The sequence below is a fragment of the Rhinoderma darwinii genome, chromosome 11, assembly GCF_050947455.1.
Source record: "Rhinoderma darwinii isolate aRhiDar2 chromosome 11, aRhiDar2.hap1, whole genome shotgun sequence".
Lineage (NCBI taxonomy): Eukaryota > Metazoa > Chordata > Amphibia > Anura > Rhinodermatidae > Rhinoderma > Rhinoderma darwinii.
This window is the reverse complement of record NC_134697.1, coordinates 81,877,327-81,903,918: the sequence shown is the minus strand read 5'-3', so window position 1 is coordinate 81,903,918 and position 26,592 is coordinate 81,877,327.

Genomic DNA, 26,592 nt, shown 5'->3' with positions numbered 1-26,592 from the left:
GAAGTACAAACGCCCAGATGTACATATACAATACACGCCCACTTGTACTTTAACTTTAACCCCTTCCCTCTTTAGCCACTTTTGACCTTCCTGACCGAGCCTCATTTTTCAAATCTGACATGTGTCACTTTATGTGGTAATAACTCCGGAATGCTTTCACCTATCCAAGCGATTCTGAGACTGTTTTCTCGTGACACATTGGACTTTAAGATACTGGCAAAATTTGCTCGATATGTTCAGTATTTAATTGTGAAAAACACCAAAATTTAGCGAAAAATTGCAAAAATTAGCATTTTTCTCAATTTGAATGTATCTGCTTGTAAGACAGGCAGTTATACCACACAAAATTGTTGCTAATATACATCCCCCATATGTCTACTTTAGATTGGCATTGTTTTTTGAACATCCTTTTATTTTTCTATGACATCACAGGGCTTAGAATTTTAGCAGCAATTTCTCACATTTTCAAGAAAATGTCAATTTTTACGGGGGCCAGTTCAGTTGTGAAGTGGCTTTGAGGGCCTTATATATTAGAAACCCCCAAAAAGTCACCCCATTTTAAAAACTGCACCCCTCAAAGTATTCAAAACAGCATTTAGAAAATGTCTTAACCCTTTACACATTTCACAGGAATTAAAGCAAAGTAGAGGTGAAATTTACAAATTTCATATTTTTTTGTAGAAATAAATTTTTAATACAATTTTTTTTATAACACAGAAGGTTTTACCAGAGAAATGCAACTCAATATTTGTTGCCCAGTTTCTGCAGTTTTAGGAAATATCCCACATGTGGCCGTAGCGTACTACTGGACTGAAGCACCGGCCTCAGAAGCAAAGGAGCACCTAGTGGATTTTGGGGCCTTATTTTTGTTAGAATAAATTTTAGGCACCATGTCAGGTTTGAAGGGCTCTTGCGGTGCCAAAACAGTCAAAATCCCCCAAAAGTGACCCCATCTGGGAAACTACACACCTCAAGGAAATTATCTAGGGGTACAGTGAGCATTTTGACCGCACAGGTTTTTTACAGAAATTATTGGAAGTAGGCCGTGAAAATTAAAATCAACATTTTTTCAAAGAAAATGTAGGTTTAGCGATTTTTTTTCTCATTTCCACAAGGACTAAAGGAGAAAAAGCACCATAAAATTTGTAAAGCAATTTCTCCCGAGTAAAACAATACCCCACATGTGGTAATAAACGGCTGTTTGGAGACACGGCGTGGCTGAGAAGGGAAAGAGCGCTATTTGGCTTTTGGAGATCACATTGAGCAGGAATGGTTTGTGGACGCCATGTCACATTTACAAAGCCCCTCAGGGGACAAAACAGTGGAAACCCCCCACAAATGACCCCATTTTGGAAACTACACCCATTGAGGAAATTATCTAGGGGTATAGTGAGCGTTTTGACCCAACAGGTTTTTTGCATAAATTAATGGAAGTAGGCCCTGAAAATGACAATCTAAATTTTTTCAAAGAAAATGTAGGTTTAGCTAACTTTTTCTCATTTCCACAAGGACTGAAGGAGAAAAAGCACCATAAAATTTGTAAAGCAATTTCTCCCGAGTAAAAAAATACCCCACATGTGGTAATAAACGGTTGTTTGGACACACGGCAGGGCTTTGAAGGGATGGAGTGCCATTTGGCTTTTGGAGATCACATTTAGCAGGAATGGTTTGCGGAGGCCATGTCACATTTACGAAGTCCCTGAGGAGACAAAACAGTGGAAACCCCCCACAAGTGACCCCATTTTGGAGACTACACCCATTGAGGAAATTATCTAGGGGTATAGTGAGCAATTTGACCCCACAGTTTTTTTACAGAAATTATTGGAAGTAGGCCCTGAAAATAAAAATCTACATTTTTTCAAAGAAAATGTAGGTTTAGCTTATTTTTTCTCATTTCCACAAGGACTGAAGGAGAAAAAGCACCACACAATTTGTAAAGCAATTTCTCCCGAGTAAAACAATGCCCCACATGTGGTAATAAATGGCTGTTTGGAGACACGGCGTGGCTTAGAAGGGAAAGAGCGCTATTTGGCTTTTGGAGATCACATTGAGCAGGAATGGTTTGCGGAGGCCATGTCACATTTGCAAAGCCCCTGAGGGGAAAAAACAATGAAAACGCCCAAAAAGTTACACCATTTAGGAAACTACACCTCTTGAGGAATTGCGTAGTGAGCATTTTGACCCCACAGATGTTTCATAGAATTTATTAGAATTGGGCAGTGAAAATAAAAACAATCCTTTTTCTTCAATAAGACATAGCTTTAGCGCAAATTTTTTCATTTTCGCAACAAATAAAGGAAAAAAAAGAACCCAACATTTGTAAAGCAATTTCTCCTGAGTACGGCAATACCCCATATGTGGTCATAAACTGCTGTTTGGGCACACGGCAGGGCTCAGAAGGGAAGGACCGCCATGTGGAGTGCAGATGTTGCTGGATTGGTTTCTGGGCGCCTGTGGGCCCAAAACAGTGGAAACTCCCCAGAAGTGACCCAATTTTGGAAACTACACCCCTCAATGCATTTCCCTAGTGGTGTAGTAAGCATTTTAACCCTGCAGGTGTTTTGTAGAAATTAGTGTGAACTCGATGTTGCAGAGTGAAAATGGGATTTTTTCCACAGATATGTGGACAATATGTGGTGCCCGGCTTGTGCCACCATAACAAGACAGCTTTCTAATTATTATGCTGGGTTTCCCAGTTTTAGAAACACCCTACATGGGGCACTAATCTTTTGCCTGGACATTCGACCAGGCTCAGGAGTGAAAGAGCACCATGTAAAATTGAGGCCTAATTTGGCGATTTACAAAGTATTGGTCCACAACTGCAGAGGCTCAGATGTGAAATAATAAAAAGAAACCCCTGAGAAGTGACCCCATTTGGAAACTACACCCCTCAAGGCATTTGTTAAGGGGTGTAGTGAGCATTTCACCCCACAGGTCTTTTCCATAAATGAATGCACTGCAGATGGTGCAAATTAAAAATGAATATTTTTCCCTAGATATGCCATTTCAGTGGCAAATATGTCGTGCCCAGCTTATGCCACTGGAGACACACACCCCAAAAATTGCTAAAAGGGTTCTCCCGGGTATGGCGGTGTGGAAGGAAACTGCTGTTTGGGGACGCTGTAGGGTTTAGAGGGGAGGTAGCGCCATTAGGCTTTTGGAGAGTGGATTTTGCTTGGTAGTAGATTTGTTTGAGTATTGCTGGTGTTTCCGTTTATAATGTGGCGGTACATGTAAGCCGGGCGGAGTATATAAGGGGCATAGTCAGGTGGTATAATAATGGGGTAAAAAAAAACAATAAAATGATCCATAGATGTGTGTTACGCTGTGCTCAATCCTTTCTGCACAGGCCGGTGTCGCACTGATATATGGCGTCCTTTCTTATCCCCCTTTTGGTCCACACTCCGCGCCTTTGCAGTTTGGGGAATTTTGCTGGGAAGTGTTGTCCTGGTATAATACGGGCACCGGCGCTTCCAGCGGATATGTTTGGGCCCTCCCTTTCCTGGTTCCATAATTTTAGGTCCTTGATAAATCGCCTCTTCAAACAGAAGAAATGTTCCCCTCAGGCACAACTGCATATTTTTTTATTTCCTGACTTATTGGAGCCATAACTAATTTTATTTTTTCATAGATGTAGTGGTATGAGGGCTGTTTTTTTGCGGGACGAGCTGTAGTTATTATTGGTACCATTTTGGGGTACATGCGACTTTATGATTACCTTTTATCCTATTTTTTGGGAGGCCAGGTAAACAAAAAAAACGCAATTCTGGCATAGTTTTATTTAGTTTTTTTTATACAGCGTTCACCATGCGTTATAAACTACATGTTAACTTTATTCTGCGGGTCAGTACGATTCCGGGGATACCTATTTTATAGGACTTTTTTATGTTTTACAACTTTTTGCACAATTAGGGCATGACCACACGTGGCGGATTTCCTCCGCAACTGTCCGCATCAATGCCGCACAGAATCTGCGTTGCAGATTCTGCTGCGGATCTGCACAAAATGTGCAGTAAATTGATGCGGACTAGCTGCTGCGGACTGCGGGAAAAGTGCTTCCCTTCTCCCTATCAGTGCAGGATAGAGAGAAGGGACAGCACTTTCCCTAGTGAAAGTAAACGAATTTCATACTTACCGGCCGTTGTCTTGGTGACGCGTCCCTCTTTCGGCATCCAGCCCGACCTCCCTGGATGACGCGGCAGTCCATGTGACCGCTGCAGCCTGTTATTAGCCTGTGATTGGCTGCAGCCGTCACTTAGACTGAAACGTCATCCTGGGAGGCCGGACTGGAGACAGAAGCAGGGAGTTCTCGGTAAGTACGAACTTCATTTTTTTTTACAGATACATGTATATTGGGATCGGTAGTCACTGTCCCGGGTGCAGAAACAGTTACTGCCGATCGCTTAACTCTTTCAGCACCCTGGACAGTGACTATTTACTGACGTCTCCTAGCAACGCTCCCGTCATTACGGGAGCCCTATTGACTTCCTCAGTCTGGCTGTAGACCTAGAAATACATAGGTCCAGCCAGAATGAAGAAATGTCAAGTTAAAAAAGCAAGACGCATCCGCAGCACACATGACATGTGCATGACAGCTGCGGACTTCATTGCGGAACTTAGAATCTCCATTGAAGTCAATGGAGAAATTCCGCCATGAGTCCGCCACTGCTCCGCAACAGACAGAGCATGCTGCGGACACCAAATTCCGCTCCGCAGCCTATGCTCCGCAGCGGAATTTTACGCCTCGTCTAAACGAACACTGCTAAATTAAAGTGTAAGTCAATGGACAAACGGCTCCGCTGCGGATTAACGCTGCGGAGTGTCCGCAGCGGAATTTAAGTGAAATTCCGCCACGTGTGAACCCAGCCTAAAACTACTTTTGTAAAAATAATGTATTTTTTCTGTCGCCAAGTTGTGAGAACCATAACTTTTTATTTTTTTTTGTCGACGGAGTTGTATGAGGGCTTGTTTTTTGCGAGACAAACTATAGCTTTTATAGGTACCATTTTTGGAATACGTGCGACTTTTTGATCACTTTTTATTCCAATATTTTTAGAGCAAAGTGACCAAAAAACAGAAACTCTGGTATAGTTTTTTACGTTTTTTTTTTACGCTGTTCACCGCGTGCAATAAATAATATAATATTTTGATACCTCAAGTCGTTACGGTCGCGGCGATACCAAATACGTATGGTTTATTATTTTTTTTCAATAATAAAGGACTTGATAAGAGTAAAAGGGGGATTGTGTTTTATTTTATTACTTGAAACTTTTATTGTTTTCAAACTTTTATTTTTTTTCACTTTTTTTTTACACTTTTTTATACTTTTTTTTACACTTTTTCTCAAGTCCCACTAGGGGACTTTAAGGTCCAGCTGTCAGATTTATTTTTTTCTAATACATTGCACTACCTACGTAGTGCAATGTATTAGATGTGTCAGTTATTCACTGACAGCAAGCCGATTAGGCTTCGCCTCCCGGCGGAGCCTAATCAGCTTCCGTAATGGCAGAGCAGGAGACCATTGTGTCTCCTGTTGCCATAGCAGCAGTCGCCAGTCCAGATTGCCTGTCAGGGCTGGCGATCTGCTAGTAACCGCTACGATGCAGCAATCGCTTTCGATTGCTGCATCGAAGGGGTTAATGGCAGGGATCGGAGATAGCTCCGGTTCCTGCCGTTACAGGTGGATGTCAGCTGTAACATACAGCTGACTTCCACCACTGATGACGCCGGATCAGCTCCTGAGCCGGCGCCATCTTGCCGGCAGCTACGGAAGCCGATCAGGCTCCGCCGCCGGGCGGATCTTGACCGGTTTCCGTGCTAGGCAGACCGGGAGGCCAGTATTAGGCCTCCGGCTGCCATTGCAGCCACCGGAAGCCCGGCAATTTCATTGCTGGGGTTCCGATGAGCTGCAAACACCTTAAATGCAGCGATCGCATTTGAGCGCTGCACTTAACTGGTTAATGGTGGGGATCGAAGCTAATTTCGGTCCCCGCCGTTACAGCCGGATCTCACGTTCGGCGTATGGGTACGGCAAGATGCGGGAAGTCCATGCTTTCCATGGCGTACCCATACGGCAAATGTCGGGAAGGGGTTAAACACGCCCAGTTGTACTTTAGAAAGCCTCATTTGCATAAATATAAAAATGGTCATAACTTGGCCAAAAATGCTCGTTTAAAAAAAAAAAAAAAAGTTACTCTTATCTACATTGCAGCGCCGATCTGCTGCAATAGGAGATAGGGGTTGCAAAATCTGGTGACAGAGCCTCTTTAAGTTTCAGCAGTAGTGTCGCTCTAATTTCATACCTTTTGTAAACCCCCCTGAGATTTAAAAACAGTGGTTTTTATTTTGAAAAACAATCATTTTTGAGCAAGTCATGAACAATTTGAGATTTATGCTAATTAGTTTCTTAATAGACAACTGGGCGTTTTTTTAAAACTTTTTACCAACTGGACATTGTAAAGAGAAGTGTATGGCCAATCAGCGTCATACACTTCTCCCCATTCATTTTTAGCTGTACTCACAGCACAGCGTTATCTCGCAAGATCACTCTGTGCTGTCACATACTCCCACACTAACTTTGCTGAAGTGTCTTGAGAGTGAATAGACATTGCCTCCAGGCAGGATGCGATGTCTATTCACACTCCCGACACTTCGGTAAAGTTTCTGTGGGACTTAATCACAGCACAGCGTGTTGTAATGTATTAGAAAAAGAAAATAATGTCCAAAAAACAATGCAAATATAAAGTAGACATATGGAATATGTGAAATAGTAACTATTTTGTGTGGTATTACTATCTGTTTTACAAGCAGATACGTTTAAAATTAGAAAAATCATAATTTTTGCACATTTTCTTTAAATTTTGGTTTTTCACAAATAAGCAATGAATTTATTGACCACATTTTTCCACTAACATAAAGTACAATATGTCACGAGAAAACAATATCGGAATCGCTTAGATAGGCAAAAGCATTCCAGAGTTATTACCACATAAATTGACACATGTCATATTTGAAAAAATGGGGCTGGTCCTGAAGGGCAAAATGAGCTCGGTCTTGAAAGGGTAAAGGTGGTTAACCCCTTCCCGCTCCTTGACGTACTATTACGTCATGGCAGCTGTATCGTTCGCGCTCCATGCCGTAATAGTACGTCTCGGGAGTAACGGCCGTTTCGGCCGTCCTCCCGACACATACAGGAGCTGTGACGCTGCTGTCTTGTTCAGCAGCTGTCACAGCTCCTACAGCGGGGACCGATCGCTGTGTCCCCGCTGATTAACGCCTTAAAAGCCGCGTTCTATAGAGATCGCGGCTTTTTAGGGGTTAAGCTGCCATCGCCGGCCTGCTACGCGATAGCGGCCGGCGATGGTGACTATGGCAACCGGACACCAAACATTGGCGTCCGGCTATGCCATAGACGGAAGCCTAGTGGGTCCTGACAACGTCAGGACCCACTATGCTTGCTGTCAGTGAGTAGCTGACAGTTCTAATACACTGCACTACGCATGTAGTGCAGTGTATTAGAATAGCGATCAGAGCCTCCTGCCCTCATGTCCCCTAGTGGGACAAAGTAATAAAGTGAAAAAAAAGTTAAAAAAAGATGTGTAAAAATTAGAAAATAAAAGATTTAAAAGTAATAAAAGTAAAAATCCCCCCTTTTCCCTTATCAGTCCTTTATTATTAATAAAAATATATAAACAAACAAATAAACTATACATAATTGGTATCGCCGCGTCCGTAACGGCCTGAACTACAAAATTATTTCATTATTTATCCCGCACGGTGAACGCCGTAAAATAAAATAATAATAAACCGAACCACAATCACAATTCTTTGGTCACTTCACCTCCCAAAAAATGGAATAAAAAGAGATCAAAAAGTCGCATGTACCTAAAAATGGTACTGATCAAAACTACAGTTCGTTACGCAAAAAAATAAGTCCTCGCACGGCTTTATTGATGGAAAAATAAAAACGTTCTGGCTCTTAGAATAAGGTAACACAAAAAGTGAATGATTGTTTACAAAACGTATTTTATTGTGCAAACGCCATAAGACATAAAAAAAACCTATAAACATCTGGTATCGCCGTAATCGTATCGCCCCACAGAATAAAGTGAATATGTCATTTATAGCGCACGGTGAACGCTGTAAAAAAAAAAGTATACAAAAACAATAGTAGAATTGCTGTATTTTAGTCACCACGCCACCTAAAAATAGAATAAAAACTGATCAAAAAGCCGCATGCACCCCAAGAAAACTGCAATGGATTCCTCAAGGGGTCTAGTTTCCAAATTAGGGTCACTTTTGGGGGGTTCCCAATGTTTTGGCACCACAAGACCTCTTCAAACCGGACATGGTGCCTAATAAAAAAGAGGCCTCATAATCCTCTAGGTGCTCCTTTGCTTCGGAGGCCGGTGCTTCAGTCCATTACCGCCCGAGGGCCACATGTGGGATATTTCTCTAAACTGCAGAATCTGGGCAATAAATATTAAGTTGCGTTTCACTGATAAATCCTTTTGTGTTATAAAAAAAATGGTATAAAGAGGATTTTCTGACAAAAAAAAAATGTAAATTTCACCTCTACTTTGCTCTAAATTTTTGTGAAACACCTAAAGGGTTCATAAACTTTCTACATGCTGTTGTGAATACTTTGAGGGGTCTAGTTTCTAAAATGGGGTATTTCATAGGGGTTTCTAATATATGGGCCCCTCAAAGCAACTTCAGAACTGAACTGGAACCTAAAAAAATTAATAAATGAGGCAATACTTCGCTTCTTACATTATACTGATAATGAGCCGTGCCCACCCCGAGATTACCCCAGTTTTGACCGTTTGTCTAAACGGAGACCCCTATTAGACCGTTCCAGTGCCCGGTTTTCCCAAGCATACACCCCGAGAAGTGTATTTCTATTGATGAGTCCCTGGTACATTTTAAAGGGAGGGTTCAATTCCGCGAGTACCTGCCGGGTAAGAGGGCAAGGTATGGCGTGAAGATGTATAAGCTGTGAGAGTGCATCAGGGTATACCTACAGGTTTAGGATATATGAAGGAAAGGCCACCCCCAAACCAGACTGCATCCTGGACTACAATAGGTACATGGGAGGGATGGACTTGTAAGATCAAGCCCTGAAGCCCTACAGCGCCATGCGGTGTGGTATAAGAAGCTGGCCGGGCACATCATACAGATGGCTTTGTACAATGCGTACGTGCTATGTCGATGTGCAGGCCAGACGGGAACTTTCCTGGAATTTCAAGAGGTGATTATCAAGAACCTAATCTTTAGGGACCAAGAAGGGGGGGGCACCCAGTACTTCTGGAAGCGAGCCCACACGCATCGTACCAGGGCAACACTTTCCAGGGGAAGTTCCCCAAACTGGCAAGAAGGGAAAAAGTCAAAAGAGGTGCAAAGTCTGCTATAAGAGGGGGATAATGGATGACACAATATATCAATGTGACACGTGTCCCGAATAACCAGAGCTCTGTATGAAAGTGTTTTAAAATTTATCATACATCCCTTGGTTTATAATTTACCCCAATTTTACTTACCCTGATGTACTCCGCACAGCTTATCCCCCCTCGTCTTTCCCCTCTGGGCCCTGCTGTGTGTCCAGGCAGCTGATAACAGCCACATGTAGGGTATTGCCATACCCGGGAGAACCCACATTACAGTTTATGGGGTGTAGGTCTCCGGTCAAAATGGTCACTACACCTCTAGATGAATGCCTTAAGGGTGTAGTTTTTAAAACGGGGTCACTTCTTGCGGGTTTCAACTGTACTGGTACCTCAGGGGCTTCTGCATACATGACTTCGCACTAGAAAATCCCGAGTAGGCCAAATGGTGGTCCTTTCCTTCTGAGCCCTCCCATGGGCCCAAACGGCAGTTTATCACAACAAATGGGGTATTGCGGCCCTCAGAACAAATTGTGCAACAGAATGGGGTATTTTGTTTCTTGTGAAAATAAGAAATTTTCAGCCAAAACTACATATTATTTGACAAAAATAATTTTGTTTTCATTCCCAGCCCAATTCAAATAAGTTCTGTGAAGAAACTATGGGGTCTAAATGGTCACATTACCCATAAATGAATTCCTTGAGGGGTGTAGTTTCCAAAATGGGGTCACTTCTGGTGGGTTTCCATTGCTTTGATACCTCTGGGGCTCTGCAAATGCGACATGGCACCCGAAAACCAATCCAACAAAATCTGTACTCCAAAGAACACACAGCGCTCCTTCCCTTCTGAGCCCTCCCATGGGCCCAAACGGCAGTTTATCACCACAAATGGGGTATTGCCGCACTCAGGACAAATTGGGCAACAAAATTGAGTATTTTATTTCTTGTGAAAATAAGAATTTTTGAGCTAAAATGACATATTATTGGAAAAAATATATTTTTTTTAAATTCCCAGCCCAATTCAAATAAGTTCTGTGAAGAAACTATGGGGTCTAAATGGTCACATTACCCATAAATGAATTCCTTGAGGGGTGTAGTTTCCAAAATGGGGTCACTTCTGGTGGGTTTCCATTGCTTTGATACCTCTGGGGCTCTGCAAATGCGACATGGCACACGAAAACCAAACCAGCAAAATCTGTACTCCAAAGAACACACAGCGCTCCTTCCCTTCTGAGGCCTCCCATGGGCCCAAACGGCAGTTTATTGCCACAAATGGGGTATTGATGCACTCAGGAGAAATTGGGCAACAAAATTGAGTATTTTGTTCCCTGTGAAAATAAGAAATTTAGGTAAAAAATTACATCTTATTGGAAAAAATGACATTTTTTTAATGTCACAGCCCAATTGAAATAGGTGCTGTGAAAAAACTGTGCGGTCAAAATGCTAACAACAACCATAAATGAATTCCTTGAGGGGTGTAGTTTCCAAAATGGGGTCACTTTTGGTGGGTTTCCATTGCTTTGATACCTCTGAGGCTCTGCAAATGCGACATGGCACCCGAAAACCAATCCAACAAAATCTGGACTCCAACAAACATATAGCGCTCCTTTCCTTCTGAGCCCTCCCATGTGCCCAAACGGCAGTTTATCACCACAAATGGGGTACTGCCACACTAAGGACAAATTGGGCAACAAAATGGGGTATTTTGTTACCTGTGAAAATAAGAAATTTTGATCACAAATGACATTTTATTGGAAAAAATGACATTTTTTTCATTTCAGAGCCCAATTCAAATACGTGCTGTGAAAAAAATGTGCGGTCAAAATGGTAACAACAACCCTAAATGAATTCCTTGAGGGGTGTAGTTTACAAAATGGGGTCACTATTGGGGGATTCCTACTGTTTTGACACCTCAACACCTCTTCAAACCTGGCATGCTGCCTAAAATATATTCTAATAAAAAAGAGGACTCAAAATGCACTAGGTGCTTCTTTGCTTCTAGGGCTTGTCTTTTAGTCCACGAGCGCAGTAGGGCCACATGTGGGACATTTCTAAAAACGGCAGAATCTGGACAATACATATTTAGTAGTGTTTCTCTGGTAAAACCTTCTTTGTTACAGAAAAAAAAATGAATAAAATTGAAATTCAGCAAGAAAAATGAAATTTGCAAATTTCACCTCCACTTTGCTTTAATTCCTGTGAAATGCCTGAAGAGTTAAAAAACTTTATAACTGCTGTTTTGAATACTTTGAGGGGTCTAGTTTTTAAAATGGGGTGTTTTATCAGGGTTTCTAATACATAGGCCCCACAAAGCTACTTCAGAACTCAAGAGGTACCTTAAAAAAAAGGCTTTTGAAATTTTCTTAAAAATATGAGAAATTGCTGTTTATGTTCTAAGCCTTGTAACGTCCAAGAAAAATAAAAGAATGTTCAAAAAACGATGCCAATCTAAAGTAGACATATGGGAAATGTGAACTAGTAACTATTTTGGGTGGTATAACCGTCTGTTTTACAAGCAGATGCATTTAAATTCTGAAAAATGCAATTTTTTCAAAATTTTCTCTAAATTTTGCAATTTTTCACCAATAAACACTGAATATATCGACCAAATTTTACCACGAACATGAAGCCCAATGTGTCACGAGAAAACAATCTCAGAATCGCTTGGGTAGGTTTAAGCATTCCGACGTTATTACCACATAAAGTGAAATATGTCAGATTTGAAAAATGGGCTCTGAGCCTTAAGGCCAAAACTAGGCTGCGTCCTTAAGGGGTTAAACACGGGCGATTTCTGTCCGTGTAAATCCACCTTAAATCATGATGCCCTCAGACAAGGCAGCATGATCTTAGTGTCAGGTTCCCTTATAATGGCTGCACCCACAACATGTAATTAAATAAAATGTATAAATAAAATGTACATTTCGGTGTACATTGTAATTGATAAAAAAAAGAATAAAGTAATACTTTTCCTACAACAAAATGATCCATCTGACAATTAAATACCCCACTCCCTCACTAATGAATTATAGCTCCTCCATATCTACTGACCTGCACCAAACCAACCTCATAATAATCCAACAATAGCAAACATTAGAAAATGAAAAGAATTAACGTTTCACAAAACATAGCCAGTAGGTGGCAGCGACGGACTTCTACACAACAAAGCGATTTGAAAAACTTTTCACTGGAGAAAATGATGCAGCGCGTTAGAGTGAAGTTGTAACAGTTTTGGTCAAGGCGTTTAAGCAATCTCGCAAATTGAAAATTAGTTTTTTTGTGTTGTTTTCATCCACGTTTTTCCACATTAACCCTTTTTCCACTGCCTCCCACTCTTACTCACTGCAGGTCCCCAATTGCACACTAGTACATTTCTAGAAAAGAGGGTATAAGCATAGTCCTATTCTGTGGGCTGCGTGTATCACTGTGCTCGTGATATGATGTGCATGGTCACAGCTACATGATTATTTACAACTATATTTTCTTTTATAAAAATAGATAGTGGGTCGAGCACAATTAGGGGATATTAACATTGGTCATGAGAATTCATTTTTTTGTGTCGCAGAGATTTGCAAATGCTTTACATAGTTTGTCAAACCATTTTCTTGTTCTGTAGTACTAGTGGAAGGAAAAAGCAAAATGATTTCTGACTCCACATATCTCCTTATTAAAACCTTCAAACAAGTAACACAATCTTTTATGCTAAGGGTGAAAACCGGGCCCGCTTCTTGTAGCCGTTGTCAAATTGCTTGTTAATGGCCGAGTGGTGTTGCGGGTAAGATGACTGGTTACCTGCGTTAATGAATAGGGACGATTTTTCAGGTGACCAACAGTTTTACCCGCTACAGTGTGCCGTTATTAGCAATCAATTTGACAACCCAGCCAAACAGTGTGCCGGTGTGTTTTTCGGACACATACGTGACTGTGAGGTTTTGATGCAGTTTTTGAAGACAAAACCGGGAAAGTATAAAGGACAGATACTGCTGCTTCTCCACTTTTTTCATTCCACTTCTGGTTTAAGCTTCAAAAACGGTTAAAAAAAAATCCTGATCAAAACCTGCACGTGTATGGGCACCCTCATAGTTTTTGCTTGGGGAAGATCTTGCGACGGATCTTTGCCTTACTGACATATTTAAAGAAAGTAATTAAGGTCATCCTTATAGGTGGCAGAAAGGTCTGCCGCACCCACCCATTTGTGTTTATTGCATTTTTAAATGAAGTTATAATAAAGTTGAAAGAATTTTCCTTCTAAAGCACTGGATCAAGTTTCTTCCTTTTCTTCGACTCAATCGTTGGCCACAACCAGGATCCGTGCACAGTCCGGAATCGGATGCTGAAACCGGTGACCTGGAGGATCCCTCCCTCCCCTTCCTTTCTTTCTTAGAAATAAAATATCTCTTCAGGTATTTTCAAATAGAGCGGTTGAGGTGCAGTTAAAAAAGCGTCAAAAATACACCTGAAAACTGATGCGACTGTGGTTAAAAAAGCGAACCAAATTACTATAAAAATGCATGTGGTTTTTCTGATGCATTTTTTTAACTGCACCTCAAATGTAAATGTAAATATACCCCAATAATTCCTACGAATGCAACCAACCCATTATTAGTTAGCCATTAGTAAACCAACCAATCTTAGTTAATATGGCTGCCTGACTCCTCTCCAGCTCCGTTATGTTTTTATATACTGATCTGCATGCTTACATAACTGTACTTAATAATCTGTGTTCTCTAATTGTAAAATAATGGTTTCATCATGTGCTTTTATGCCCCTGTTAATGCATCCCTTGGCAGAGGCTTCTTGGCACTGATTTGTTACATACTAATATTCTAAACTTTATTTCCATGTCAGTTTTATCTCACCAAATACACATTGATCTTAGTCTGAATAACGCTGGAGTAAGATGCGTTTAATTTATTAAGGGGTGCACGCCTCTGGCCATCTGTGCGCCAGAAAGTCAAATCTACTCCAACTACAACCTGGAATATATTTGGGCTATAAATTCAGTTTCTGGCATAAATTATAGTAAATCTGATGAGTCACAGAAACCCACGCCCTTTTTTGGGCAGCACAAATTAATATATATATATTTTTTTGCAAATTGCAACTTTTGGGGCAATCATGACTTTTCTACGCCAGAAAACTGGCGTAGAAAGAATAATAAGTTCCTCCCATTGACTGCACCTGTTGTCACATCTTAGGCTTCGTTCACATCTGCTTTAGGACTCCGTTCATGGGTTCCATCGGAGCTTTCCGTCAGGGCAACCCATGAACGGAATCCAAACAGAAACCATAACGCTCAAAGCCTTGGGTGCCCATGACCATGTCTCTGGTTCACCGCTTCTCATTGCTTGGACCACTTTGGTTGGTACTAACCTCGGCATACTGGGAACACCCCACAAGACTTGCCGTTTTGAAGATGCTCTGAACCAGTCGTCTAGCCATCAGCTAGTTAGTTTGGTTGTGAGTGGTTCCATACAATTTATACAAGAGGATGAGTGGCTAGTGAGGGGTTGGATAGATAAGAACAGACTGAAGAGGAGAAATGGGCGCTTAAATTAGAGGGGGATGATTAGAGGACACAGATCTGTTAATACTGGGGGAAAAAGCTGCTGCCAAGGAAATGTACTTTTACAAGCCTGCCATTCAAATGTCTGGCTAAAACTGGACATACACTATGGATTTCAAATGGCAATGTTGAGATTGACTTGTCATTCATGGTTGGTCTGTGAAGGTTGTTGTTTTGGACGACAATGGCATAAGTTAAGACAACAAATCACCGATCTCTGCCGTGAATTGCTGCCTGGTCGTGGCTGATGCCGATCTGTCGTCCAGCACGAATTACTTTTCTACTACAGCACTTGACAATGACCAAAAAAAGGCAGGTCTACTTTTTGACAGATATCTGCCCTCGATCGGCATCTGTCACACTAGTTCGACCATCCAAAATCTCTAGTGTACGGCCAGCTTATGTAATAAATGAGTGGGCTGGGTCTGTCAAAGCAGGAGCTGCTCTTACCTAGCTGCTCCCTCTTCTGGTTCATAGAAGGGATTCCGAGCAGGTATATAATAAAACATATTGTATGGATAGTTATACTTTCAAATCAGTTATGTGTTAACATTTATTACTGTTATATAGATAGGTTTATAAATTGATGACAGAACTCAGAAGCTCTGGTGGTAGATTGTATGAAAATTGTGACTGGTCACATGTGTTACTTATTCTGGCAGACAATTAGTCTTCGGAGCACCTCATGGATTACTACCATTTAATTAGGTCGCATTTGATGAATATCTTGGGATAATCACATTCCACGGATGTTTTTTCCACATCTGTCTCTTACTTCTCCAGGGAGAGATCAAACCTAAACTTCAGGGGCAAACACATGAGACGGATCCCAGTCCTTTATGTAAATTTAAACCAACATTTAAGAATGTGATACACTTTGTTTCTTTTACCTAAATAGGTTTCTCGAGATATCATTTGGAAAATGTGATATTTCTACCATATTTTCAGTTATTTCTACTATATTTTAGCCAGATTGCACCATGTACAGGATACAAAATATCCAATGATGCACTAAAATTTAGTGAACAGGAGCTGATCTTCAGAGAACTTGGAGCTGTACATACTTGGATTTTGTGGAACTAAAAGTGAACGTGTTGCCTGGCTTTACCCACAAATCCTTACAGCAGTATTGCCTTTTACTTCTTTCCTCAGAGAGGGCGGTTCCTCCAAAGGCCGAGTTCAAACGACCGTAGTATACGTCCATTAAAACAACGGCCGTCACACGGACGCATGTATTTTTCAATGGGGCTGTTCACACAGCCGTTGTTTCAGTGGAACATGTGAAGGGTCCGTTGAAAAATAGAACATGTCATATTTTCATCCATTTTCACGGATCCCTCGATAGAGTCAAGTCTATAAGGATCCGTGAAAACGGGACCCGCACGGGTGCAACTCGGATGTGAAAAACTGATGTTTTTCACGTCCGAGTTTGCACTCATTCGTGCAAATCATATCTGCGTCAGTAGCCTCCGTCACAAATTCCGGCTAAAACCCCGGACAAAATTGCACAACATGCAGCACTATTTTGTCCAGGAAAATTACGAACACCATGACGGAAACCAGACAGAACCCATTAAAGTCAAGGGGTTGCGTTGGGCGCCATGTGATGAATCCATCGCTGCTGTCATTTTTAATGTTCTACTCCTATGACGGAGCAGAACCACGGCAATGACACAGGCAGATGTTAACAGGCCATATAAATAAGAAGAAAATATGACATGTTCTATTTTTCAATGGACCCTTCACATGGTCCATTGAAACTATGGCTGTGTGAACAGCCCCATTGAAAAATACATGCATCCGCGTGACGGCCGTTGTTTTAATGGACGTATACTACGGTCGTTTGAATTTGGCCTTTGGAGGAACCGCCCTCTCTGAGCAAAGAAGTAAAAGGCTATATTGCTGTAAGGATTTGTGGGTAAAGCCAGGTAGCAGTCCTTTTAGATATCATCTACATACAGTAGCATGTATTTAGACATAGTTAAAATCAGCATTTATATGTATTTACATATATTTCAGGTACTTTCTTTTTCCTACCTCCCCAATAGTTGGAGTTCATAATTCAGATTTTGCAGAATGAACTTTGCATTTGGGAAACTGTAAGAAATGTGAAAATTGCTTGTTTGGAATATACCTTATTCTGAACAAATCCCTAAAAGTAAGTTAGTGCTCGACAAAGTATTGGACAGATTAAAGGTGGGGGAAGGTTCGCTTTCTGAATGTTTTTTAATGAAATAATTTGTTAGAGGAAGGTATAGAGATACTCACAGTAAATGGGGCTTTGTTCCCAAGGGAGTAGTAAGCGCTCCTAGCAGACGAGCTCACATTTCACTTATGCCCTGAGAGCATTTCAGATTTTGCTCTGTGTTTGCTTTTAATACCGATCTCTCGATCTGGCTCTTGTTAATTTCTCAGTACTAAAGTCAACTATGTCAGGCTAAGACTCCCTTTTCACAAATTCAACTGTTGTTCCATTAATGATCCTCTGAATGTTATTGCTAGACCTAGGCTCACAATTATGATGATAGCAAATATAACATTTTCATAAATTCCCAAAACAGAAAATAAAGATGTAGAATGTAGCATAACCTCCAACCAGTTTTATTTAATTTCTCCTACAAGTACCATACCCTACTGCGAAGGAGTGATCACATCTCGGACATTTATGACATATCAATAGGATATCCCATAAATGTCCGATAGATGCGGTAACACCTCTCGGGCCCACACTTATCACTATAACAGGTCTAGCTGATTCCCATGCAACCTGCTGTCTCTGAGCTTCGGCCATTGACTGACAAGGTGGATTGGTTTTCCGGAAACAGTCAAACACATTTTGCTATGCGGTTTTCGGAACTCCCATAGAAGTAGATGGAAGTTATGGCTTCAGCATAGCACAGCACGCTATGCTGTGTCTGGGACTCGGGAACTGGGAATATCCATTTAAACGGCAACTAAATGTTTAACAAACTTCTGACATGTCATAGTGGGGGTACGAGCACTGAGACCCCCACCAATCGCTAAAACGAAGCGGAAGAAGCGCTCGTTTCTTTTCGGCTTTTTCCGGAAAGCCGATGTAGCGGAGTACTGGCTCATAGACTTTCTATTGAGTCCGTACACCGATACATCAATTTCCGGAAAAAGCAAGATGTACCACTTTGATTAATTTGGTGCATTTTCTGACTGTTTCGCCTAAGTTTACACTGTCTAAAACTTACACAGTATTAGTAAATCTTCCCCAAAGTTTCGGTGACTTCTGATTTTCTTTTAACACAGTTAAATTACATATATATTATATATATATTTATTTTAAAGGTTGGACTTGAGGGACCTGTGTCTTTTTTCTACTTTATCAACTATGTAACATTACCCTGTATACAAGTATGTTGACACTATACCCATATTTATATAATAATAAAATACCACATGTGTGAATTGATATAGAATGCTTTAAATTCCTCTTTCCAATCGTAACTCTTATTCAACGATCCCAGTATTTGAAACCTGGAGCTATTTACTCTACGTGTGATAACTTTTTTAAGACTTGAATTAGTTATTACTTCCTTCCCCTTCAAGAGGAAGCTGTAATGTTTCTTTCTCCACTAGCAAGGTCAGAAAACCTTCACAATAGTCATTGTATTGAGAAAAATCGCCTTTCCATGATCTAAGATCTAAATTTAAAGGGCATAAAGAATGGCATGCCTGTAACTGGTGGGGTCTAAATTCCAGGGAATCCCTCCTGAGAGGTTGGAGATGGGAGTGGCTGGCTTGTTCTTCTCACTTCTCTGTCAACACAATAACATATATATATATATATATATATATATATATATATATATACATATATAGTATAGTATATGGTATATATAGATAGATAGATGATAGATAGATAGATAGATAGATAGATTAGATAGATAGAGTGGCTTTGACAAGGGCCAAATTGTGATGGCTAAATCGACTCAGTCAGTGCATCTCCAAAACGGCAGGTCTTGTGCGTGATCCTAATTTACAGTGGTTAGTACCTACCATAAGTGCTATGCTACGGTACGCTGTTTCCGTAACAGGCATTCATTGCTATTGAAGTTTACCGAAACAGAGAAGCACAGCAAAGTACACTGTTCACATCAGACTGACCCCTCCAGATGCGCCTCTGCAGTTGGAAACATGCGTTGGGGGGCCCACTGGGTTGGGGAATCACTCAGATGTGTTTTGCCCCCCTATGTGCTAAACCCTTAGCTACACCTTCACTGCTATGGATAATACAATATAAAGATTAGATCTAATCCAATGATCCTTTGCTCACTATTAAAATGCAACAACAAGCAGATTAACACCTTCTTCCTCCCCCTAGTAATAACACCTACCGGTAATTAGAAAAAAATAAGAAAACAAGAAGTTAATCACGTGACCTCATGGTAGAAAAGGTAACCTGGGGTGCAAAATTCTAAGTATTCGTATAACCCAGATTATTATTTTCATTCTTCATAGTATGATCAAGGTAACATTTTGCACTTCCTGCTTGACAGGTTAGACACTTTCTCTTCCTCATGCCACTTCTTGGCTGGCGTAAATATTTTGTCCCCTCACCCCAAAAACAAACTATAGCGCATTTTAAGGCTATGTTCACAAGGAGTATTTTGCAGGAGGAATATTCCATTTGGAACTTTGAGGCAGATTTTCCTCTCCCTGCACGCCGATTTTCGCGCCGTTTTTCGCCCGCGGCCATTGAGCGCCGCGGGCATAAAACACCGTGAAATACGCTTTCTCTGCCTCCCATTGGAGTCAATGGGAGGTCAGAGGCGTAAACGCCCGAAGATAGGGCATGTCGCTTCTTTTTCCCGCAAGGCAGTTTTGAAATCAATGGGAGGCGTTTTCGGGCCGTTTTTGCTGAGTTTTGCGACGCGGTTTCCACGTCAAAAAACTCGGTAAAATACTCCGTGTGAACATAGCCTAAGACTCTCACCACGCCACTTTTTCGTTGACACTTTTAAAAACTGTCGAGGAGGAATCAAAAAATTTCTAAAACATATAATAAAATTTGTTGCACGTCATGTATGTTACAGCCGGACCGCGACCTCCACTTACCTGCCTCCCGCAGATCTTCCTCTTCCTGCCGGCGTCTCCCTCCCCGGAGACGCCAGCACATGCGTCCGCTCTGTCCCGTAGTGCTCACTAGAGGGCGTGCGCTGGTTCTCGGCCCTAAAGGGCTAGCGCGCGCATATGTAAATATTTCAACTTCAACTTATTTATTAATGATATAGTGGATGGGATTAATAGCAGTATTTCTATTTTTGCAGATGACACCAAGCTATGTAATATAGTACAGTCTATGGAAGATGTTCGTGAATTGCAAGCGGATTTAAACAAACTAAGTGTTTGGGCGTCCACTTGGCAGATGAAGTTTAATGTAGATAAATGTAAAGTTATGCATCTGGGTACGAACAACCTGCAGCATCATATGTCCTAGGGGGAGCTACACTGGGGGAGTCACTTGTTGAGAAGGATCGTGTGCTTGTAAATCATAAACTAAATAACAGCATGCAATGTCAATCTGCTGCTTCAAAGGCTAGCAGGATATTGTCGTGTATTAAAAGAGGCATTGACTCGCGGGACAGGGATGTAATATTACCACTTTACAAAGCATTAGTGAGGCCTCATCTAGAATATGCAGTTCAGTTCTGGGCTCCAGTTCATAGAAAGGATGCCCTGGAGTAGGAAAAAATCCAAAGAAGAGCAACGAAGCTAATAAGTGGCATGGAGAATCTAAGTTATGAGGAAAGTTTAAAGTAATTAAACCTATTTAGCCTTGAAAAAAGACGACTAAGGGGGACATGATTAATTTATATAAATATATTAATGGCACATACAAAAAATATGGTGAAATCCTGTTCCATGTAAAACCCCCTCAAAAAACAAGGGGGCACTCCCTCCGTCTGGAGAAAAAATGGTTCAACCTGCAGAGGCGACAAGCCTTCTTTACCGTGAGAACTGTGAATCTATGGAATAGTCACCGCAGGAGCTGGTCACAGCAGGGACAGGAGATGCTGCAAAAAAGGCATAGATAATTTACTAGAACAAAAAAATATTAGGTCCTATGTGTAGAAATTTTTCCCTTCCCTTTTCCCGTCCCTTGTTTGAACTTGATGGACATGTGTCTTTTTTCAGCCGTACTAATTATGTAATTATGTAACCTTGTTCCCAGTGTTCCCGTGCCCTGCTACCTGTATGTTGTATCCCGTGCTGTGTTATTGTTCCTGAGCCTGTAAGTGATTGGAGTCGCATCCTACTGCACCTGCTGTCATCCGCCACGTCTGGCGCAACCTGCTGTCATCCGCAATGTCTGGCGCAACCTGCGGCACCTGCTGTCATTCGCCACGTCTGGCACAACCTGCTGCACCTGCTGTCATCCGCCACGTCTGGCGCAACCTGCTGCACCTGCTGTCATCCGCCATGTCTGGCACAACCTGCTGCACCTGCTGTCATCCGCCACGTCTGGCGCAACCTGCTGCACCTACTGTCATCCACCACGTCTGGCGCAACCTGCTGCACCTGCTGTCATCTGCCACGTCTGGTGCAACCTGCTGCACCCACCTCCTTCCGTGCTAAAGCCTCTGCCATTGCCTGGACTATTCAGGTACCCTTGTGCTGGACTTTTTTATTGCTTGGGTGCTCTGTTGTTTGGCCAGCTGCTTCCCAGCTACAGCGGTGCGGCCAAGTGGGTCCTCATACCCACAGACCGTGACAATGTATACCACTTTTTTGGTGCAATTTGTGCCATAATTCTGGTGCCTTTTACTTAGTAAATCTCCCCGTGTCTCTCCTTTCACAATTTAATTGACAATCACGGAAGCAGAAGAAACTCATTTGCTAGCCATCACATTAATTAAAATTTCACATTTATTATAATCCAAAATATAAAATGCAAAAACACCCATTGTGGTGCATAACTTGTCCACGCCATTAGCCTAAAAAACCCCTGAAGAAGCCGGCTCTTGGTGAAACATCAGTCCTCTTTTCAAGGAGAAAAATAGTCGTGCATAGTCTGAAGGCAGCTAACCATGAGCATTTCATGTTCACCTCTAGAATAGACTTCACTTATTAGGGTATGTGCACACGATAGCAGGCATTTACATCTGAAAAGACAGACTGTTTTCAGGAGAAAACAGCTGCCTCGTTTCAGCCGTAATTGCTCCTCCTCGCATTTTGCGAGGCTTCTCTGACAGCCGTAAATTTTGAGCTGCGCTTCATTGAGTTCAATGAAGAACGGCTCAAATTACGTCTGAAAGAAGTGTCCTGCACTTCTTTTGACGAGGCTGTATTGTTACGCGTCGTCGTTTGACAGCTGTCAAACGATGACGCGTAAATGACAGGTTGTCTGCACAGTACGTCGGCAAACCCATTCAAATGAATGGGCAGATGTTTGCCGACGAATTGTAGCCCTATTTTCAGACGTAAAACGAGGCATAATACGCCTCGTTTACGTCTGAAAATAGGTCGTGTGAACCCAGCCTTAGAGGAATACAATGTTGCAGTTGATAAGCAATGGTTGTTACAGTTATTTATCTAAAGATAGTGCCATGACTAACTGTGAGTGTATCATTGCCCGAATATGCTCTAACACAGTAGTATCACTAACATAGCTCCCACATTTCTGATACGGTGATTGGGTTTTTACAGTGGGTTTCTCCGTATTATATATTTTGGATTACGATAAAAGTTAAATTTTATTCCAAGTGATGGCTAGCAAATGGGTTTCTTCTGCTTCATCAATTGTCAATTAAGGAGTTAAAAACCCCACACCTATCACGGGGACACCCATTATTTTTCGCAAGGCTCTGGGTTCGGGAGTGTTAGACTCATGTAAGCCATATCCAGCACTGTTTAGCAAGGTGTCACAATCCATGGGTATGTGGACCCACTAGGCTGCACCGTCGTAGCGGAGTAGCAGCTGGCCAAACAACAGTCTATACAAAGTCCTAGTACAAGAGTACCTGTGATAGACCAGACAGTAGCAGAGGCTTAGGCACAGATGAAACTTGAAGCTAGAGGATGCCACACGTGGTGTGACAGGTGGCACAACACGACTCCAACACTCTATGGCTCAGGAACAAACACAGCAAGGGATACAGGAGACAGGTAGCAGGGCACGGGAACAACGGAAACAGGATAACACTAAGGGACCATTTGCTAAGACTAACATGGGAATACACAACAAGGCTCAGGCAAGGAGTGAAAGGGCAGAGCCCTTTTTATAGTCCATGGTGATTAGGGCTAATTAACAATATTTTACATGTGCGTGCGTTGGTCCTTTAAGGCCAGGCACGAGCACGCGTTCACCCTACAGGACACTGCGGAGCGGAAGGGAGTGCTGGTGTTTCCTAGGAAGGAGATGCCGGCCAGCACTCACAAGTCCAAGGCCACGGACGTCGGGGGGTGAGTAGGAACGACGGTCCGTGGACGTTACACAAGGTAGACGAATCTGATGGGCCATATGTCACAGATATAGCAGTACTACGTATTTCCTGTAAAAAATAAAAAATGTAATATAATAGTACGATATAATCAATGGCGGATTATCATATAGGCGTTTCGGGCGGCCGCCCGGGGCCCGAGGCTCCCAGGGGGTCCATGGCAGCCCGAACCGCACATCATCTCCTAAATCTATTCAGCGCGCTAGCGCTGCTAACTGCCGAAGATGAGGAGGAGCAGGGAATTGGCCGGGAAAGGGGTAGGACACGCCTCCTTGACAAGTGCGGGCCGCCGCCATTGAGTAACAGAACAGCGACGGACGGCTGTTCTGTTACTCCAAAGCAGCAAGAGAAGAGCCGGGCGGGCGGTCACCGGCGCTGAGGTCAGTACAGGCTTATCCTCCCGCCCAACTGGTTCCCGACCGCTGGCTGTATTTTTACCGCCAGCGGTCAGGGACGGGTCCTTAAAACCCGAGCCATAGACTTTCTACGGCTCGGGTTTTAACTTGCTGCCCGATAGGGCAGATGAATATCGGGTCTCCGGCTGTCAGTGACTGCCGGGGACCCTGAGGAGAAGATAGGAGCAGCTTTCGCTGCTTCTGTCTTCTCTGATCTCTTTTACACAGCGCTCAATGAACGCTGTGTAAAGGAATAGAGACAGCAGCAGCGGCGCTGCCTCTATTCCTCCCGGCGATCATGTGACTGGTCACATGATCGCCGGGTGCCGTTAGTGGCAGACTGTTGCTGGGTCTTACTAGACCCAGCACAGCCCTATTAGTGACAATCGTCACTGTGAGAGGGCTGATTTCCCCTGTAACTGGGGCTGCTGTGCAGCTCCAGTTACAGTGGAAAAACATGGTGTAAAACAAAGAAAAAAAGGTATTTTTTGACCTTTGAGGAACAGACCATAGTAATAAAAAATAGTAAAGTGCAAAAAAAAATTAAATAATAAATACACATAAAATACCCACCCCAAAAAAAACGTTCCCCCCGCCAATGATTGTTGTAACGCTAGTGCTGACCCAATTACCCTAATATAGACATGTAATATATTAAAATTTACGGTAGACAATGACGATTACAAATAAAAGGTCTATTTTAGGGTAAAACTATGTTATTACCAAAAAAAATAGCTGAAACGTAAAAAAGCTTATTTTTTTACTATTATTTTCAAACTTTATGAATAAAAATTCTAAAATAGCAAAAAAGGTGTGTATAAAAACGCTAAAAAAACGAAACCTGCATTGTCTACGGAAAAAACGTCGCAAAAATCACGTCGGTTTTATTTTTTTTTAATAAAAATGTGTGTTTGGGGCAACTTTGTAATTACGTTTTATTAAAAAATATTTTCACTTTTTGAGATATAGCTGCTTTGTATCCTGTATCCGTCAGGTCAGCAGGACTGACGGGATCAGTGAAACGGGCCCTGCGCTAAATTATAATCTTAAATGTGATAGATTTGAGGTGGATCCTGCGTGTCACTGATCCTGTCAGTCCTGCTGACCTGACGGATACAGGATACAAAGCAGCTGTATCTCAAAAAGTAAAAATATTTTTTAATAAAATCAATCAATCACACTGATACACACACATACTATATATATATATATATATATATATATAATATAAAGTTTTTGAATGTGTACATAACCTTGTGGCACTATATACAAGGGGGAGCGCTGTGAGGCACTATATACAAGAGGGAGCGCTGTGAGGCACTATATACAAGAGTGAGCGCTGTGAGGTACTATATACAAGGGGGAGCGCTGTGAGGCACTATATACAAGGGGGAGCGCTGTGAGGCACTATATACAAGGGGGAGCGCTGTGAGGCACTATATACAAGGGGGAGCGCTGTGAGGCACTATATACAAGGGGGAGCGCTGTGAAGCACTATATACAAGAGTGAGCGCTGTGTGGCACTATATACAAAGGGGAGCACTGTGTGGCACTATATACAAGGGGGAGCGCTGTGTGGCACTATATACAAGGGGGAGCGCTGTGTGGCACTATATACAAGGGGGAGCGCTGTGAGGCACTATATACAAGGGGGAGCGCTGTGTGGCACTATATACAAGGGGGAGCGCTGTGTGGCACTATATACAAGGGGGGCTGTGTAGTGCTATCCACAGTGGTATGTGTGTGGCGCTCTTTATAGGGGGGGCTTTTTGGTGCTATTTACAAGAGGGGGAGGGCTGTGTGGCGCTCTCTACAGGGGGGCTGTATGGCACTATCTATAGGGGGCTGTGTGTAACGCTCTCTACGAGGGGGATGTGTGATATATAGAGGGGGCTGTGTATGGCGATATCTATGGGGGTGTGTAATATCTACAGGGGCTGTGTGTGGCACTATGTACAGGGGGCTGTGTGTATGTGGTGTTTTACAGTGTGTGGTATTATATTCAGGCGCGCAGTGTTTGGTGCTATTATATTTAGGGGTACGGTATGTGGCACCATGATAACTTTATTTTCGTTTATAGGTGTGGAAATGTTGGAAAAGTGAGGAGACGTCTGAGTGGCAAATTCTGAAGAAATGAGCCATGGCCGGGAGAAGTCGTCATGAGCGCTGGACCGGATGGAGAAGAAAAGAGGAAAAAAACTACTAGAATCTGAGACGTCGTCTCCTGTGAGTCACTAGATTTATAGAGAATCTGTCACCTTTCCTGACATGTTTATTATAGGAAATCCTTGTATTTCACAAAAAGTCTTTCTGCAGTCCAGGACTGATAGACAATTCCCCTTGTCAGGAGGTTGTGTCCCTGCATAGTGTGATACTGTCAGTATGTAGGGACACCGCGCTGTGACAAGGGAAATCATAACACTGTTAATGCTTGCCCAAAAAGGTAGTGTTAAAAATAGTTACGGCGCGGCAGGGCGGCGGTGAGGAAGGGGGGCCCAAGAGTGGGTAACAGCCCAGGGCCCATGGTCTACTTAATCCGCCACTGGATATAATACTAATATTAGGGCAATCTCCTGCTCCCCACCGGCATCCCCACCAGTATCCCCCTGCACTCTCCCTCCACAGGAAGCCTATTTAAATATTCCTGGCACTCCCGAACCTCAGGTTAGTGTTCCTAGCTGCTTTCAGTATCTCCTTGCATAGTATTTCGCTTTTTCACAAACATTCGCTATGTCCTGACCTTTGCTACTGTTTCGCTCCCTAAGGATTTACACCTGGTC